Here is a 12,995-nt window from a genome sequence, read left to right on the forward strand (position 1 = left end):
TTCATTCCCTGACCCGGCGAGCACTCTTCTATGGCCTCTACACTGACCATAACTATGCAAGAAAAAGTTTAACTAACATTCTAAGTGGCGCTATGTCAAAACAGGGACATGCATTACAAAATAAAAAAACGGTACCTCTAACTGTCCTCAATAAACTACACTCACTCAAACATTCAATCATACTAACTTCCTAAACAAGACAAAATGAAAGCAGCATTTACATTTTTCCTGGCTTGGCAGTCAAGCACAGGGTTGTACAATCTTTCCATTTCTTTATTTACAGAAGAACGCAAAAGAATGTCCTTTATTATAGATCGAGGGGTTCGGGGGCCTGGGGATAACTGAACATAGGGGATCTTATTCTGTATACCGGGGTGCTAGTGCGGTAGGCTCTCCTTCTCCATTTCCTCATGCGGATAGTCTGCACGATGCTGCAGAGAATCGCCAACACTAATAGGGATTCGACTACGTAGGAAAGGGAGTACCACGTTATGAGCTTATCACACCATGATGGTGTGGTGTTGCCTGTTACTGGGCTCTGGGTGCTATGGGGAAGTGAATCATTAATGGCTGGGGGGGGGATTGGGGTCAGGGGGTTCGCGTTCGCGCGCAACCGAATACAAATTGTAATAACGAAAAACACGTTTGTCGTCTTCATTGTTGTCTTCTGTCTCTTCTCTTCTCTTCCTTTCCGTTTTGTCTCTTTTCCTGGAGCTTCTGGGGTTCTGTGAGGTCAAGCATAGTGTCTGTTACCATCTTGGTTTAATATCTCGTCTGTTAGTATGTCTGTCCTTCAGTGCCAATTCTCCCTTTACAATTTGTCACCATGTGTGACTCCCTTATTTGTTTTTTTTTAAACCAAATATTCAGGACAACGCACACTTAAAAATACTGAACCAGTGCGAGCCGTCTCGCAGGCTGTGCGATTTACCATCCAAATGTCTGAGGATGTAAATAGCATAGGGATGGCGACCTCAGGGTCGCCTGAAAACAAAACAAAACTTTTTGAATCAAAAGTGCCGAAATGAGGTGCATATGGACCGCGACGGGTAAGATTTGGATGGAATCCCCGGGTAGGACGGCGACCAATGCCGTGTGTGCTCTACCCGAGCGTAGCTGACCAGTGGGGGGGGCCCTCAGGCAGGGCGGAGACCAATGCCGTTTCTCCACTGCCTGAGCAACCGACAAGAACGGGCAAAAATGTAGTCATCGTGGGGGGTTGCCGTATTGGTTCTATCTTTGAACCAGAAGGGCAGTTATGAACGGGGGGTTTGGCAAGCTCTCAGCGGTTTCGGCTGATGAGTGTGCTGCCAAGTTCTCATAGGGTTTTGCTGACTAATAAGGCATGGGGCCGTGGAAAAAAAAAAAATCCGATCTTACAAACATTTGACAATACCACTACAAACAACATTAAACATGCTGCAGGTTCCATCAGAAAGGACACCGTTTCTCCCAAGCGGTTCCTTTTTAAAACATCATCTGGACACCTCAGTTATCGGTTGCGAATACGGTCGCAAAGGGGTTCTCGTTTTGGGAGTCAGGCTCAAAGTCGTCATCTTCTCCCGGATGCCATACTCTCGAATGTATAAGGGCTGACAGGGCTGCATGGTGCGATTTGGGGTCCATCTCGTCATTCCGGACGAGCCTGTATGAGTTATCTCGGTGCCAAAAGGTGGTGTCTAGTTCTGTGGGGACGAAATCGGGGTCGTAATCGTAGGGCGGTGGTCTTTGGTGGGGTTTATGGAGGAACGTAATGAGGAAGGGATCACTCGAATCGTGGTCAGATTCGCTGGGTGTGGGTCCTGTTGCATGGGGATAGTAGGGAGGCGTGCTGTGGCTATTGTCTGAGTCATAGTCGCTGTCTCTGCTGCTGCTGTCTGTGGGCATTCCGGGGCGGAGTCTCGAGATCGGGGGTGGACGGGGCGTGGTCTGCTGCGTCGAGCATGACGTGATGTGCTTGGTTGGACTGTGGGCCATATGCCTTAAGCTGGTTAATATGGAACCACGCAGTCTTTCCGTTGGGGTACTTAATTTTGTAGACGGAGGGGCTTACTTTGTCCGCAATGGAGTACGGACCCGAATATTTAGGTGACAGGAGTGTGCTGGGGTTATAAATTGAGAGCATGACCTGCTGTCCTACCTCAAACTCAGTCGCATGCACTGTCTTGTCGAAACAGGCCTTGCTCTGTTTCTTCCGTGTGCCTAATCTTACTGCGGCTGCTATCTGAGCCGTTTTTACATTCTCCACTAACTGCTTTACTGTGTTCTCGTGTGTGAGGGCCGTCACTTCGGGGCTGGTCAAGTCCAATCCTAATAAAAATTCTGTGCCTTTCATGGAGCGTCCGGTCATGAGACTGTGTGGGGCGTAACCTGTGGAAGTTGAGACTGTATTTCTCAAAAACATCAGCGCAAAAGGGAGGACTGAATCCCAAGTGGTGTTGTTCTGTTGGACCATTTTTCTGAGGGTTGATTTTAGGGTCCGATTCATGCGCTCCATGATACCACTTGACTGGCAGTGGTATGCGAAGTGGAATTTTTGGGTAATGCCAAATATCGTGAGGACGTTCTTCATGACACGTCCCGTAAAATGGGAACCTTGGTCAGATTCAATGCTGTGGGGGAGTCCCCATCTCATAAAAATGTGGTGGGTTAAGATCTTTGCGGTGGTCTTTGTCGTGTTCGTTCTGGTTGGGAATGCCTCTACCCATTTCGTAAAAGTGTCTATGACAACTAGTACGTATTTGTAACCATTCCTGCAAGGGGGCAATGGTCCTATAAAATCGATCTGGAGGTTAGTCCAGGGGCCGTTAACGGGGCGGGTGTGACTAAGTTGAGCCTTCTTTGCATATCTGTCCGGATTGTTCTGGGCACAGATAAGGCAATTCTCAATGTAGTGCGTTACGTCTTCTTTTAAACTTGGCCATCAACAGAGCTGCCTGAGGTGGGCTGTAGTGGGATCAATTCCCTGATGTTCATGACCGTCATGGAATAAACAAATGAGATGATTCCTGGCCTGTTCAGGAACCACATAAAGGGTGTCTTTTAACACCACACCGTCATGTGTGGTCAGTGCATTTTTAAACCTATCATAAGGTGCCGTAAATTTTCCTTTCAAAATGTCCCTGAGATTGCTATCCTGCTTCTGGGCCTGCACTAAATCCTCGATATTAGTCTGCGAGACCTGAACTGCATTCACTCGTGCGCTTTCGGGGGGTGTCCAAAAATATCCATGCCTGGAACCTGCTTTTGCCAGTGCGTCGGCTTTTACATATCCAGGGGGGGGAGGAGCGGTGATGACTTCGAACTTTAACGATTCCAAATGTCCTGTTCTGTGCTTTTTCTAAAATGTGGCAGAGCAATGGGACTGAAGGGAGGGGTTTTCCATTTGGGGAAACAAATCCTCTTGCCTTCCACAGGGGCAGGAATTCTGTAAGGCTATTGCAGACATAGAGGCGGTCCGAGTATATGTCTGCTGGGCTGGGGAAGGAATCTGGGTGATCCACACTGTACGCAACGGCTGCTAGTTCTGCCGCCTGCGCACTTAAGTGGCCTGGTAGCTTTAGTGATATTTCTTCTAGGGTGCGTCCCTGCACGTCCTCAACATAAATGCTGCATCCTGTAATGCGCTTCCCTTCTAATATAGTGGAAGAACCATCCACATATATCCTTAAAGGTTCGCACGTGTCTGTGTGCTGGGGGCTCTGGGGTGAACTACCTATCTTTCTGGGGGGGGGGTTTTCGCGATAAAGGGGCCTGTGTTGTGGTGTGGTGAGATGATTTCACATTCATGCGGGGTGCCTGGGTACTGAAGGTTATCGGCTAAGAAAGTGTGGGTCTTGGTCCCTTTTAACGGTGATGTCCCGTCCCTGCAAAAGAAAGGTCCATCTAGCTGCTCTAATCTGACTAACTGTACCGTCCTTGAGTCGTCCGTCAAGTAAAAGTTGGGTTGAGGTGTGTTCTGTGAGGATTGTGATGGGGTTTAGTCCGGTTATGTAGGAAAAATACTGAACTGCCCAGAAAACTGCGAACAGATGCCTTTCACAGGGCGAAAGTCCCTGCTCCACAGGATCCAAAAGTCTGGAGGCATAAGCCACGGGTCTTAACTGTTCGTGCCGTTCCTGGAGGAGCACGGCTGAAAGGGTGCGGTCGGTGCTAGCTATCTCTATAGCGTAAGGGGAAAGCGGGTCTGGAACTTGTAGTGCGGGGGCTGCAATGAGGGCTCTTTTCAAAGCATCCACAGCATTCGTATGCTGCGGAAGCCATTCCCAAGGTTTTCCTTTCTTTAGGAGTTCCAAGAGGGATGCTGCCTTGCTGGCGAAACCGTCAATGTAGTTTTGGCAGTAGCTAACCAGTTCTAAAAACGACCAGAGGGCTGAAACATTCTGGGGAAGGGGCAATTTGGCAATCGAGTCAATTCTTTTGTGCTCGATCTCGCGTTTACCGTGCGTGATAATCGTACCCAAATATATCACTTTGTTTTCCAAAATCTGGGCCTTTTTGGGGTTTACTTTACAACCAATTTTCTGTAGGAGTTCCAGGAGTTCGGCCAGAAGCTCGATGTGCTCTGCCTTGGTATCTGTCTGTAGTAATAGGTCGTCCACATACTGGACCAGACATTCGGGGGGAGAAAATTTCGATAATCCATTTGCCAGCTGTCGGTGGAAAATGGAGGGGGAGTTGTGGAATCCTTGTGGAAGGCATGTCCACGTGTACTGCTGATTTTAAAAAGTGAAGGCAAATTTGTATTGGCACGCTTTTGCCAATGGAATGGACCAGAATCCATTATGATGTCCAAAACCGTAAAGTATTGTGAGTTGAGTCCCTGTTTGAGCATGGTCTCGGGACTTCTGGCTACCGTGGAGGCTGCTGCGGGGGTGACTTTGTCGATGGTCAGTCGCCATGATCCATCGGGCTTTCTCACTGGCCAAATCGGGGCATTATTAGTGGAGGCTACTGATCTGAGTACGCCCTGCTCTAATAAGCTGTCGATAACTTTTGCGGTTTCTCCCTCTGCCTCTTGGGGAAATCCGTATTGCTTTTGGGGTCTAGTGTCAGGTCCTGTGATTTGAACGGAACCAGTCATCCGGCCACAGTCGTGTTTGTGGGTCGCGAATGCTGTCCTATGCTTCTGCAGAACTGCCCTAACCTGCTTGTCTGTGCTAATTGTGGTCGGGTCAAAACCGAAATTCGCCAACTGCGCTAATCTTGTTTGCATATTCTCCTATGGTGAGCGTTGCGGGGGCTCTTGCAGATTTTGCCATTCTCCAAACACATTGGTTGACTGGATCAAGGGACAGGTTGTGGGAATTCATAAAATCAATGCCCAAAATATGTTCTGCTGTGTGGGGCAGGTCGACTAAGACTATGGGGTGCTTGGTGGTGATGTTGCCGATTTGAATGGGTACAGGGGCGGTGATGTGTCCCTGTTGTGAGTGGCCTGTAAAGCCGCTGAGGGTGATGGTGGCTGTAGTGGGCCACGTGTCTTTCTGGAATATGGTGGAGGAATTGATTGTGGTGCGGGACCCTCCTGTGTCCCAAAGAAATTCGATGGGCTGTCCCCGTATCTTTGCTGCAACTACTGGTCAGCCGGACTTATCCCAAAGGGTGTCGCAGACCCAACTGGGGGAGCCTGAACACCATAAGTCCGTTCCGTTCAGGTCCGTCTGATCTGAATGGGTGCTCACACTATGTATGGGCTCTGTCCTATTCTTATTCAGAGTGCCTGCCTGCTGGGCTCTCTGTGGCCTTCATGGGGCATTGCATTCTCTTGCAAAGTGTCCTAACAGTTCACAGTTGTAACACTCCTGTGGCTTTTGTGGGGGGCTGTTCCTTCCTTCGTTCACCCATGCGGGGTTCTGGGGCGTTTTAACTGTGTGGATGTCTGCTTCTGCCTGCTGTTCCTCGGGTTTCCTAACTGCGGGTTTGTTTGGTACAGACTGCTCCCAGGCGCGGGACAATCTTTTTAAAACCCATTTCTCATTGTGGGCTTCCTCTGAGGGGTCATAACTCATACAGGCTTTTTGTCCTGCCTCTGTGGCATGGCAGATAAGGGTGCGGGTCCATTTGGCCATACCGTCTTGGGACAAATGGGCGCGGTCTAAATTTCCAAAAACTGCTGTGAAATGAATCCACAGGCGTCCAGCAAATGCTGTGGGGTGTTCTGTCTTTTTCTGCCTGCACTTATTCAGGCCTTCTACGGGGTCACCTCTGTTGTAGCCGATCGCATCTAAGATCGCTGCGTGCATTTCCTCAAGGGTGCCTCCTCCTACATTCCAGAAAGACATGTGGCCCACTACAGCCACCATCACCCTCAGCGGCTTTACAGGCCACTCACAACAGGGACACATCACCGCCCCTGTACCCATTCAAATCGGCAACATCACCACCAAATTCTGTGTTCTGTGGGTCGGGAGGGGCTGCTACGACCGAGGGGTCTAAACTCAAAACTGTGAGTTTCACGTGCTCACGCTCGTCCAGGCCGTACATGGTCGCCTGCTGCTTTACTCTGGCAAAGAAGTGGTGGGGGTCTGATGTGGGGAGGAACGGTGTGATTTTCTCGCATGCGTCACGTAATTGGGTCATGGTTAAGGGGGTGGTATAAAGAAATTCTGTATCTCCGTCCGATGTGACTGTGCGGTGGGTGGTTACTGGATTCATTGGTGCCTGAACTATCTGCTCTGTGGGGGGTTGGGGCGCTTTTCTCTTCTGGGGCTTTCCTTGCGTACATGTTCCCTGAACATATCTATGCGTGGTCTCATTTAATTCTTCCCAATCCGGGCCGTCTTCCTCATCTAGTTGGGATCCAAAGGTGCTCTGGAATCCTTTCTGAACTGAAAGTAAAGACTGCAGTTCTGCAATCTGCTTCCGGCACTTTGCGTGATCTAGTGAGCTTTGTTTGTGCTCCGTGGTGGTAGTATGGAGTGCTCGTAATGCTGCTTTCAGGTCGCTACACTGCCTTTGCAATGCCTCTACCTGTTTCTCTGTTTCCTCTCTTACCAGGACTGAACGTTGCGTGTCCTGATAGGCCTTTTCATACTGTGTCTGGAAGCTGCTTAGGTGCGCCAGACGGGACTGGTGTGCCCTCTTGGCATCATCCATCTCTCCGTCCTTTGCTGCTAATTTCCTTCTTAATTCTAGGTTCTCTTTCTCTATCTCGCTCACATCGACCTTACTCATTCGATGTGCCTCCTCTATCTCTCTGCAGAGCGTCCGAACGACCTCCTCTGTGCCTCGCAATTGTGCCAAACAGGACACGATTGCCATCAGCTTGCGAGCTTTTCCCAAGCTTTTCTTATGGATTTCGCTCAGGTTCTCCCACCAAGTATGTCCTATACTCCCGGGACCTGTTTCCTCATTTTCACAGAATTCGCTCCAAAGGGGCCATCCTTTCCCTTTGAGGTACTTTCTGATTTCCTCTTCCCAAACGGGACACTGTCCTACTCTACTGCTGGTCGCTGCGACCACAAATTCTTCGGGGTTCATGAGACGTTGCATTGCCTGCATTGCCATTTTTCCTCTCTAAATACGTCTCTTAAAATTTGGAAAGAGGGGTATTAAGGCGGTGCTGTAATTACGGGTACGGCTTTCGCTATTTTCCGGAATACAAACTCCCGACAGTTTTGTCACAACAAAAATCAATCAGTTTACCTTATAGCCCTATTAGTTACGCATGCATTAACACACTTCCGAATTATGAGGATTGATCAGAACTGCTTAAACACTTGTGGTTTTCTGTTCCCAATTGGATTTCTAATTCAAATTTTGGGTTCTCCCGGAGTGGTTAAGCCACTTCTAGATCGGGTCCCGGCGGAGTCGCCAGTAATATATTGTAACTTTTGGTTGGCTCTTAAATTGTAATTTGCTCTGTTTGTTTAACCTTTGCTCTAGAATCGCCAGGTATCTTTATGATACCACCACGAGGTTCAAGTTCAAGTAATGATCAATAACTCAACACGGTAATTCGTAAGATTCAAATCAAGACATATTTATTATACACAGTAAATCGCTACTCATGCATAAACTCTACTTTCTAGGCTATTCCTATCACTAAAAGGCCTATACTTAGCTTCGGACTGGCCCACGAGGTATGGGGAACAAATGGCCTTTCGTTCAGGTCCTGAGTCTGCAGGATTCAGAAGCTGGTATGGACTGGTAGCTAGGAGCACCTATCTCGTAGCGAGTGTTGACTGGCGACTTACTTGCTTGGCAGCAACAAGACAGGTCACTGTCAAGGGTTGGTTCAAGTTGCTGAGTGACCCTGCCAAAGAAGGACGATTTGAACTTGGGGGCTTTACTTTATAGTCCCCAGGGGCTTCCTGCCCTTCGGGGCGGACCCCGTACCTGGTTCCAAGTGATTGGACTACTTTCCGATCACTTGGATCGAATTCTCTAATGCTGGAGCGGTTCCCTGATCACTGGGCGGTAAGTGTCCGTTGGCCTTCCTTTGTCTTGGCTCCTGCTGGTGCCGAGGGGTCTGGCTTGGCTTTGTTTACCTTGACTGTTGCCATTGTGCCTGGGAATCACTCATTACTATGCAGATGGCTGCTGGTTTCGGTGCTGTCTGGTTGTTTTGCAGGTTCCAATACACATGATTTCTGTATTTGCTAGTCTTTGCCTGTGTTGGCTGAATTTCCCTTCAGCCTTTGCGGTTCTCCATTTTAAGTCGGGAAGTGGCCAACTCAGGTGGCTACAACCCCAATCGCCCACGCATTCTGACCAAGATCTACTTAACGATCCTTGTCCTTCTTTTCAAATCACTCTATGGTCTGGCCCACTCCATTTGTGTTGTCGCCTCCAGCCATGTGAGTTCATCTACATCGCATACCTCTCTCAGCGAAGATTACAGATTCTGTCCACCACCTTCATATCACCGACAGAAGCTGAACTTGCAGGAATTACACTTCAGTCTTCTGTAATCCCCTTCCAGAACAATTTCACCTTCCTGATTTAAAAGAAATCATTGGTTTGACACGGCCTTCAGTCCCCCACACACCACCCCCACATATTTCTTCCTGATGCCCATCTTTCTCTTATCAAGTATTCCAAGTTGTGCAGAGGGCCAAATAATATCTAGTAAATTATGAGTCCTAGTCCAGCACTTGAATGAATTTGCTATCCCATCATTTTCAGCTGAATCCTACAAATATAGAATCACTTATTTGCCAGTAAACGGATGCAATGAACAAACTGGTAAAATCATAAATGATCTTCTGGAATGTTACTAAACTTTGGGTTCAGTGTTGTAATCAGGAATATGAACTTTTAACTGTATCATGTATTGTGTAATTATAATCAGTCTGGGTTGCTGCATCTCATTGAAGAAAGTTGTAAATAGACTTGATAATTAAAAAGCTGTATGTACAGCAACATATGGCTAGTGTCACATCTCAAGCTGACAGAGAAACAGTCAAAGTCACAGATTTAACTGCAAGAACAAGATAATTTAATCTGCCATTCTGGCTAACTCCCTAACATGTGTCATGTGATCTCAAGCACCATTCCCCTCAGGTCAGGTGACCCCATATGCAGTACAGTGTACCTTACAGCATCGTATCCAAGTACCGTTTCGCATCTAACAGTAAAAGGAAGGTCGCCATAGTCCCAAATGACCATAGTCTGCTTTCCCCTTTGAGGAGTAGAGCTGACTAGTGGTGATTTAACCTGAGGGTCACCACACCGCAGACAAGGAGCAATGTTGAGAAGGCGGGACCTTCATGAATAACCTCAGCCGATATGGGAATTGAACCCACGCTGCTCACGGGAGATTTGTTAGTGCTCTTTGGGGGGGTTTAAACTAATGCAGCAGGGGCATGGGAACCTGGATTGTAGTTTTAGGGTAAGGGAGAATGAGAGTATAGAGGTCAGGAGCACAGATTTGACGTCGCAGGAGGGGGCCAGTGTTCAGGTAGGTGGTTTGAAGTGTGTCTACTTCAATGCCAGGGGTATACGAAATAAGGTAGGGGAACTGACAGCATGGGTTGGTACCTGGGACTTTGATGTTGTGGCCATTTCGGAGACATGGATAGAGCAGGGACAGGAATGGATGTTGCAGGTTCCGGGGTTTAGGTGTTTTAGTAAGCTCAGAGAAGGAGGCAAAAGAGGGGGAGGTGTGGCGCTGCTAGTCAAGAGCAGTATTACGGTGGCGGAGAGGATGCTAGATGGGGACTCATCTTTCGAGGTAGTATGGGCTGAGGTTAGAAACATGAAAGGAGAGGTCACCCTGTTGGGAGTCTTCTATAGGCCTCCAAATAGTTCTAGGGATGTAGAGGAAAGGATGGCGAGGATGATCCTGGATAAGAGCGAAAGTAACAGGGTAGTTATTATGGGAGACTTTAACTTTCCAAATATTGACTGGAAAAGATATAGTTCGAGTACATTAGATGGGTCGTTTTTTGTACAGTGTGTGCAGGAGGGTTTCCTGACACAATATGTTGACAGGCCAACAAGAGGCGAGGCCACGTTGGATTTGGTTTTGGGTAATGAACCAGGCCAGGTGTTGGATTTGGAGGTAGGAGAGCACTTTGGGGACAGTGACCACAATTCGGTGACGTTTACGTTAATGATGGAAAGGGATAAGTATACACCGCAGGGCAAGAGTTATAGCTGGGGGAAGGGCAATTATGATGCCATTAGACGTGACTTGGGGGGGATAAGGTGGAGAAGTAGGCTTCAAGTGTTGGGCACACTGGATAAGTGGAGCTTGTTCAAGGATCAGCTACTGCGTGTTCTTGATAAGTATGTACCGGTCAGGCAGGGAGGAAGGCGTCGTGCGAGGGAACCGTGGTTTACCAAAGTAGTGGAATCTTTTGTTAAGAGGAAGAAGGAGGCCTATGTGAAGATGAGGTGTGAAGTTTCAGTTGGGGCGATGGATAGTTACAAGGTAGCGAGGAAGGATCTAAAGAGAGAGCTAAGACGAGCAAGGAGGGGACATGAGAATTATTTGGCAGGTAGGATCAAGGAAAACCCAAAAGCTTTCTATAGGTATGTCAGGAATAAGCGAATGACTAGGGAAAGAGTAGGACCAGTCAAGGACAGGGATGGGAAGTTGTGTGTGGAGTCTGATGAGATAGGCGAGATACTAAATGAATATTTTTCGTCAGTATTCACTCAGGAAAAAGATAATGTTGTGGAGGAGAATGCTGAGACCCAGGCTAATAGAATAGATGGCATTGAGGTACGTAGGGAAGAGGTGTTGGCAATTCTGGACAGGCTGAAAATAGATAAGTCCCCGGGTCCTGATGGGATTTATCCTAGTATTCTCTGGGAGGCCAGGGAAGAGATTGCTGGACCTTTGGCTTTGATTTTTATGTCATCATTGGCTACAGGAATAGTGCCAGAGGACTGGAGGATAGCAAATGTGGTCCCTTTGTTCAAAAAGGGGAGCAGAGACAACCCCGGCAACTATAGACCGGTGAGCCTCACGTCTGTAGTGGGTAAAGTCTTGGAGGGGATTATAAGAGACAAGATTTATAATCATCTAGATAGGAATAAGATGCTTAGGGATAGCCAGCATGGCTTTGTGAAGGATAGGTCATGCCTCACAAACCTTATTGAGTTCTTTGAGAAGGTGACTGAACAGGTAGACGAGGGTAGAGCAGTTGATGTGGTGTATATGGATTTCAGCAAAGCGTTTGATAAGGTTCCCCACGGTAGGCTATTGCAGAAAATACGGAGGCTGGGGATTGAGGGTGATTTAGAGATGTGGATCAGAAATTGGCTAGCTAAAAGAAGACAGAGGGTGGTGGTGGATGGGAAATGTTCAGAATGGAGTTCAGTTACAAGTGGAGTACCACAAGGATCTGTTCTGGGGCCGTTGCTGTTTGTCATTTTTATCAATGACCTAGAGGAAGGCGCAGAAGGGTGGGTGAGTAAATTTGCAGACGATACTAAAGTCGGTGGTGTTGTCGATAGTGTGGAAGGATGTAGCAGGTTACAGAGGGATATAGATAAGCTGCAGAGCTGGGCTGAGAGGTGGCAAATGGAGTTTAATGTAGAGAAGTGTGAGGTGATTCACTTTGGAAGGAATAACAGGAATGCGGAATATTTGGCTAATGGTAAAGTTCTTGGAAGTGTGGATGAGCAGAAGGATCTAGGTGTCCATGTACATAGATCCCTGAAAGGGATCCAGGTTGATAGGGTTGTGAAGAAGGCCTTGGAGTGTTGGCCTTTATTGGTAGAGGGATTGAGTTCCGGAGTCAGGAGGTCATGTTGCAGCTGTACAGAACTCTGGTACGGCCGCATTTGGAGTATTGCGTACAGTTCTGGTCACCGCATTATAGGAAGGACCTGGAGGCTTTGGAGCGGGTGCAGAGGAGATTTACCAGGATGTTGCCTGGAATGGAGGGAAAATCTTATGAGGAAAGGCTGATGATTTGAGGTTGTTTTCGTTGGAGAGAAGAAGGTTAAGAGGAGACTTAATAGAGGCATACAAAATGATCAGGGGGTTAGATAGGGTGGACAGTGAGAGCCTTCTCCCGCGGATGGAAATGGCTGGCACGAGGGGACATAGCTTTAAACTGAGGGGTAATAGATATAGGACAGAGGTCAGAGGTAGGTTCTTTACGCAAAGAGTAGTGAGGCCGTGGAATGCCCCACCTGCTACAGTAGTGAACTCGCCAACATTGAGGGCATTTAAAAGTTTATTGGATAAACATATGGATGATAATGGCATAGTGTAGGTTAGATGGCTTTTGTTTCGGTGCAACATCGTGGGCCGAAGGGCCTGTACTGCGCTGTATCGTTCTATGTTCTATGTTCTATGTTCTATGCTCGTTCTGTGTCACAAACCAGCTGTCCAGCCAACTGAGCTAAACCGACAAAATAGCATCTAATACTCTAGTCCACATGCACAATTAGCTATCAATATGATATCCCGCCCTGATTGGTCCAAAAACATAGCTATGGGGCTGGATTCTCCGTTTTTGTGACTATGTCCCCAAGCCGTCAAAGAACAAAGAACAAAGAAATGTACAGCACAGGAACAGGCCCTTCGGCCC

General features: G+C 47.8%; 1 protein-coding gene across 1 annotated transcript in view; it reads left to right on the forward strand.

Annotated features, from left to right (window-relative positions):
* npas2 (neuronal PAS domain protein 2) overlaps window positions 1-12,995 on the forward strand; it is a 183,856-nt gene that overhangs the window by 145,676 nt on the left and 25,185 nt on the right. The gene's annotated exons all lie outside the window — the stretch shown is intronic.

This window comes from Scyliorhinus torazame, chromosome 5 (assembly GCF_047496885.1).
Source record: "Scyliorhinus torazame isolate Kashiwa2021f chromosome 5, sScyTor2.1, whole genome shotgun sequence".
NCBI classification, from domain to species: domain Eukaryota; kingdom Metazoa; phylum Chordata; class Chondrichthyes; order Carcharhiniformes; family Scyliorhinidae; genus Scyliorhinus; species Scyliorhinus torazame.